A 7,462-nucleotide genomic window follows, 5' to 3' on the forward strand; every position below is an offset into this window, starting at 1 on the left:
ATCACTCCATTGATCGAGATAACTTCATCTATCGGGACATTGCTAATGTGTTATTCCGACTTTGCAAGCAATCCTGAACATCTCCTAGATTATGTTCATTGGCATTATTTTCATTATCGGTGAAGCAAAAAGGTGTTCTCTCATCTTCATAAGTTATACCGATAGAGGCTTTATCCTTGAATTCGTCATAAGTCATCCCAACATGTGTATCCCAGTTCATGGTATGTTATCGGAGTAACTAATCTGACTAAGATTCTTCAATGTTTATGTTTTTAGTTTGCAGACTCCTTTATCAGAATAGTTTTCTTGATATTACGTTATTCCCTAACTATTGGAATAGTTTCATTAGTCAGGATGTTCTTGATAGGTTACTCTGACCTAATAAGTTATTCCGATGAGCTTGAAAACTTTCTTCCATCAGGATAGTTTACACTGTCTGGATAGCCTTCCGCTCCTACCCTGATCTTACATGTTATTCCGATGGGCCCTGTATTGTTATAAGTGATCCCTAGATGTGTAACAGGATAACCTTACTGTGTCGGCATTGTGAAATATTTTTATTTCGCCCTTAGTAATTATTTCGATATACATATCAATGTTTGCACTCGGTATAGATATGACGATAAATATGTCCAACATTGACTTATCAGATCGGGTTAGCTATCCCGATATAAAATGATGCTTAATGTGGGTTATTTTGCTGATCCTTCTTAGGTCTATTAGGGATGATTTTAGGACATTGTGGTTATAGTATATGAGGTTTTGTATTGAGTAAAATAAAACTTTTGTAGCTTCAACCTTTTGCCATGTTAAATACAAAAGCTTGTTGATGACAGACATGCTAGGGGTATTAGGTGTTATTACTGGATTTTATTATTAAGTTTTTTTGCTAAGTCTATTGGTTTCATTTCGCTAATATTTTTTTTATATTTAATCTTTGTCATAGGGCGACATTCATCCAACACATAGCATAGACAGGGATGTATCTCCTAGCCCTTCTACCCAGTAGGTAAACCTCATTGTAATTGTACAAATTAGATAGAAGCAAAATGTTATATTATTATGTTCTTTTATTTAGGGTTTTGGATTAATTTTGATAATGTTACTAATATTCTTGTCACAGACGGATGTTCAGGGAAAGGCACCTGCATTACTTGATGACATCTATACAGAGTTGGACTCACTATTATACAATGATGACATCACATATTCCACAAACCCTGTCGAAATGATGAGAAAGATCCAAAAATAAATTAATAGAGAAATTTTTTCTTTGGCATACCGAGTCCCTCAAATTGATGCAATAAAAGAGAGGGTGCAACAATTGATGCAAAGAGCACAAAACTTGGAAGTAAGCAGTAATGAAATCTTTAATTATAACATAAGTTCAAAAATGGTTTATATTTTATACTATTTTATGTCATGAACTAAAATATGTACGTGTTGTTTTTACAAGAAATATTGCATCCTCATCGAGCTGGTGGCCATAATCAGGGTACTCTAGGTAGTTCAGGTGATGACCATGTTCAATACATTACAAGTACTTTGATTCTTTGATATATCCTTTATGTGTTCACAGGCTCCTTGTTGTTATCAAACATGTGACTACTATCACTTGTGTTTTGATATCTATTCAGACCATATGTTTCCTCTTTTATAGACCATAGAACTATTAATTCTTCATAACAGCCCAATACTTCTTTTTTAACTAAGGTCTTTGTCTTGAATATTGATCTCTACTATTTTGATTGCATGATTCCTCTCACTGATGCAGAGACACCAAAGATTTCTCACTTGGATCCTAATATGATCCATTCAACCTTCTAATATAGGCTGCATTTCAAAGGCATTCCTAAACCAATATCATGGAACTACCAACCTTCCAAAGATCCAAACTAATCCAATCTACCCTTTCAACATGTTCATGAACAATTTCAATATATATAAGAGGCATAATTCAAGTACAAACTCTTCTAGATACACCAAGTGGATGGGTTTGAGACATCTAACAAGATTAATGTTTTGTATATTAAATGTATTGTATATTTAATGTATTATTCTTCGGGTGATGTCCATATTCCTGTGTAAACGCCGCATTGCCAACTGCAATATCAGCAACACGCAACATGTAGACATCCTCTAGTGTACATCATACTGACCTCGGAGTTGGTAGATCCCTCTTTTTCTCTCTCTTTTGTTATGTGTTTATTTCCCTTGAAGTGTTTTTTCTTGGTGGCATTTCATAGTGAATTCATTTTCTGCAGCAGGACATACATGATGATGCAGAGGCCACTAGTGGTGATACCATAGCAGCATTTCTTGGATCTTCTTGTATTTCTAGTATGGGAACGTTGCTAGTCACATTTGTGGTGACCGGAGATTTGCTTCCCATAAAGATAGAGAAGGTTCTAGGTACTTTAAACTTATTGTTATATAGTCTAATTGTAATTTCCTTATTGATCACTCATTTTGGACTAATCATCCCATGATTTGTTTGTAGGAAATGATATTTTTTATATAAATATTAATGAAATTACATTAGATATCTTCGGGCCCACCATACGTAAATGGTAGAATGAGAAAGAAAAAAAGTTAAAAGATGAACTCATAAACCATTTGATTGGGTTGTTCGGAAATGACACATTTGAGAAAAGTAAGGTCCTTGACCAAGCTGGCAAACATCTAAAGTATGTAAGGGACCAGTATAGGACACACTTAGAGAAGAACAAAAAGTGTGAGTGTCCCCCAATGATTGCAGAGAGGGTGTGGAAGGACCTGATTTTGGATGCAAATGAGAGAGTTGAAAGGAAAAAAGGAAATACACCACCAGGAAAAAGAAGATATGTGATACTATTAAGAATGTAATTATGTACTAATTACTCTTTATATTTATATAATCTATCATATTTCAAACTTTTTATAGAGTGCTCGACACATCAAAGGCAACTAAGGCAAGACTAGAAAAGCAAGGGCAACACAAACTCGACTCTGGTGGCTATATGAAATATGTTGCACGAATTGTAAGTATCAATAAATGAAATATCGCATCGAAATAATAAATTGCAAACATTTTTTTTTAATCATTAAATAATACAAGCAAAATTCATGATATTAAGAAAAAATGCAGGGCTCTAAATTCAATAGAGTGCCCACAGAAGATGACATGAAAATTGCCTTCCCGCAAGGCTATGGAGTCGTGGTTGAACGCCTAAGAGAATTGAGTGGGAAAACACAAGATTCAGATGCATCCATCACACAGGTAAATAAGCTAAATGAAAATTATTTAAAATTGAAAACTTGAGCAATAATCTATTCGATGTTAATTTCCAACATAATGTGACTATATTTGTTTTAAATAATCTAGCAATCATAACAATGCATATGATGTTGGAATGCAGGATGGAACACAACCTTCATCACATATGACGTTGGAATGCAGGATGGAACACAACCTTCATCACATATGACGTTGGAATGCAGGATGGAACACAACCTACACATGATGAAGGTAGCAGTGTGCATCCCGGTACTGGAGGTATTCATGTGCTAAACAATTTTTTTTATGTAATGATTAATACAATTAAACATCTTTAATTGAAATTGGTGTAGTAATTAATGTAACCTTTTTTGTTTTTATTTTAGAGCATGTAGACCGTGGTGACTAAGTTGAGCATGATCCAGGTATACAACATCAGGAACGTGATGGGGCCCCACCAAGTAAAAAGGACCATTGTTATTCCTTTAAACAAATTTAATTGCAATTGGTGTATTGATTAATGTAACCTTTCGTGTTTCAAATCCAGAGGATTTAGAAGGTGTTTGGGATGTTGAGGATGAGGCTAGAAAAAATGATCAGGAAGATGATGTGGCCCCGTCAGGTAAAAAGCACCCCTATAATATTCTTTTAATTAATGAAATACTTGTAACAATAATAATAAAACTCATTAATTTAACTCATTTCTTTGTTATTGTAGCGGACCCCCCTTTGCATACACGTCCTCGTCGTGAGTACAAGACTAGGCATACATTAACTAGATCATGAGCAGAGGGCAGAAGAACTGAAGAGGAGCCAAATGATGAAGACAATGATGGTCCAATTAGTCTTTACCTCCAAGCTTCAAAAAGATAGAAAAAAAATAAATGATTGTAATCTTATTATATGTTAACAACTGGAATCTATGTGTTAATGAATTTAATTATGTGTTAATGAATGTCAATGAATGATGTGTTAATGAATGTAGATGAATGTTAGTTGTTAATGTGTTAATGAATGATATGTGTTAATGAATGTTGATGAATTTTATGTGTTAATGAATGTTAATGAAAGTTATGTCCAATGGCACTTTCTTGTCGGACGATTGTCGATGCATATTCGTAGTGAGTGTCAAATTTCGACGACATTTTTGGCCAGAGGAGCGATCATGGCCGCTGTCGGAAGAGTTCATGATGTCGTCGAAATTTCGATGTTAGATGGCATTGTCGGAATGTCCGACGACGAGTTTTCAATGGCTTCATTTGTCAGCAATCCGACGAAAAGTGGTCGGAATTCCGACGATAGGCCGTCAGAAATCAGCCCCGAATGTACTAGTGTGTGATGTTCAACAAATTGTTCTCTACAAAAAATTGTCACACATGGAAGCAAGGGACGAGATGCCAAATCAACACCTGGACATTTTGCAACATGTGAGCTATTTATTTAACAACTAAAGCTATATTTAGGGTGCACATATCACCAAATAGGGTTATGAAAGCTCTAATCCTATTGCCCTGGGGCTGCATCTAGACCAAAATACGAAGGGTATCATCCTAGGGTTTGAACTTAAAGATCCATGCACAAGAGAGTTGCGGCAATAAGAAATATCAAAGAACAATTGAATGCCTTCCAAACTTCATGATTTCACCTTTATAATTTCCCTTACTCCTTCCCACTCATTACTCCAAGTAAAATAATATTTCCCATTAGGATAGTTGCTCCACTTTAGAAAAATCAACTTTATAATAGATAATAAAAAGAGGGGGAGTCAAATTCACTAAGTTACCGCCAAGGAAAGAACGTTTATAATTCCTTCCTCTAAAGCACTTAATCCATATAAATAATTAATTTAGGCTTAGGAACTTGGTATATAATTCAACATGACATATAACACCTAGTAAAAATAAGTCATCCCATCATCATCAATTAAGTGGCCTCATGATATAATAATTTGCCAAGAAAATGAATTGCTAGGTTATAATTAAATTCCCCATAAATTAAATAATATTTCTCCAACACTTCTAGAAGTCAACCTGAGGAGATTTTATTACTTTATAATTAATTAATTAAATTAATCAATATTAATTCATCTTAAGATATTTAATTTTAATTTGGACGACTTAATAAATAATCAATTTAATTAATCTATCACTTAAAATTGAGGACATTACATATATATAGCCTTTTCTTTCCCTCATTTGAGGATCTAAACCTAGCAATTGAAGGATATCCTTGTGAAGTGAAAGTACAAGTTTATGTGAATTATACAATCAACAAAATCAACATCAATCAAGTATTCATCAATACTTTTATCATTCATGGAAGCTTTAGGAGATATTGAAGAATAATAAGGAGATCACCCACTGTCGATTGGCTTGTGCCTCTCATTAGGGTGGTATGATTTCATGTTATTTTCATATCTTGAGTTTCAGATCTACACAATATTAATTTTTAGATTTTCATTATTGCTTTAGATCTATATTGCATTTATGATTTGAAGCATTTACATAACATTCATTTTAGGGTTTTTACTCAAAAGATAGGGTGAAACTCTAGTTTGCATTTTAGCTCATAGGAATCTTACAAACACATGGGATTCTAGGGCACACACATATTTTTAGTACAATATCAACTATTTGTGGAGGTGGAAATCACCAAAACAGGGGGTTTGAATAAGGGAAAACCCTATATAGCCACAAACACACCATTTTCTAGCTTACAGGTGCGATTACTGATTTCCATTGAAGCAGACAATTTTCGGGTTGTCTCAGCCAACTGTCATAGACCCATTTGCAGAATTGGGACAAGCGAAAACTTTAGTGACGAATATTCACCAATTGGCGACTATTTTGTATCGACCATTTCAAAATTGGCGAATAAGTTGGATCGAACAATGTGGCCAGATCGCACCGACTTTATCAATTTTCGATCAAATGCATTTCAATTCGCCTTCATTTTTCTTAATTTTTTGCAACCATTTAAATTTTTTGCCAATAGAGTCTATATTTTTACAACGGTCTATTTAATATTTTCACCTGTAATTTTAGAGGCATGCCTTAATTCATCATCATATTTGCCACTAGCCATCAATAGTTCAATTTGCATGAGGACCCAATTTGCTCAATATTTAAGGAAGTGTGTCTTAATTATGCGCAATATTCGCCAATACCATTAATTGTTCAAGGATGTGGTAGGATTGATTTCTCCAATTGTATTTTAAGTCCATCCCAATCGATAGTACATAATTGCCTAGTAAATTACAATGTATATGTTTTGTCGAGGTTTGATTCGCCCTACATTTTCATAAGACATGTTAGAATGAAATAGGATTTGCTAAATATTTGTATACCTTTTAAAATTCCCACTGAATTCATCAAATATGGATTGGTATAAGATTGTATGAAAGATGAAATTTATTTTTACACAATTTGGTCGGTTCTGAGCTCTCCATTCGGATCAATAGCCAAGATACAAACAGGAACAACCATTAATACATTGTTGAGTACTAGTGCTACTCACGGAGAATCTAAAGGTAAGTGATCATTTCTTTGAAGTGTTATAATATTATTCATCTCAATGTGTGTGCAATTTTGAATTCATTCTTATTAAGTAGGGATACCTCAGACATCTCGATTCTAGGCCCTAGGGGAAATGAATCTTATAGTCTATTATTGATTCTTAAACAAGTAGATAGTTTTTTGCAGCCTTTATTTCATTGGAGATGTCAAACATGAAGAAGGGTAAGACTCTTGAATGTGGTGAAGGCCAAGAGAAGCCAACAAAACTAAAAACCTTAAATTTGTACTTTAGCAATGTTTGTGGTCAAAAAGACGAAGGTACATCATCACTTCTACCACATTCACAACTTACACCGAATAATGAAGAAGGCAGTGAATATGATATCTCAAATGACAATGAAGTAGAAGATCTGGTAGATACCCAGGGTAGCAAAAATGAAATAATCAACTTGGTTGACAATGTCGTAGATGATGATGATGCACAAAAGGGTAAAAGAAAATTAAAATCAAAATCGGGTTGGGAGTGGGATATGGGGAGGCATTTTCAAATTGATTGGGTGTCAAAGTATCCATTCATTAAACTAGTGGAGAATCCAAAGAAAGGTCCAATAGAATGCATGATGATATGATGAATCAATAAGGATCTGGACAACTACTGAGAGGGGGGGTGAATCAGTAGATAGAAAACTGA

General features: G+C 34.3%; 1 long non-coding RNA gene across 1 annotated transcript; it reads left to right on the forward strand.

Moving 5' to 3' along the window:
- Window positions 1-944: 944 nt before the first annotated feature.
- Window positions 945-4,110, forward strand: LOC131054183 (uncharacterized). Its single transcript, XR_009107961.2, has 8 exons — window positions 945-1,009; window positions 1,124-1,351; window positions 1,457-3,020; window positions 3,128-3,259; window positions 3,399-3,535; window positions 3,643-3,681; window positions 3,804-3,878; window positions 3,975-4,110. It is a non-coding gene; the product is annotated as an uncharacterized LOC131054183 (long non-coding RNA).
- Window positions 4,111-7,462: the final 3,352 nt, after the last annotated feature.

This window comes from Cryptomeria japonica, chromosome 1, assembly GCF_030272615.1.
Source record: "Cryptomeria japonica chromosome 1, Sugi_1.0, whole genome shotgun sequence".
Classification (NCBI taxonomy): domain Eukaryota; kingdom Viridiplantae; phylum Streptophyta; class Pinopsida; order Cupressales; family Cupressaceae; genus Cryptomeria; species Cryptomeria japonica.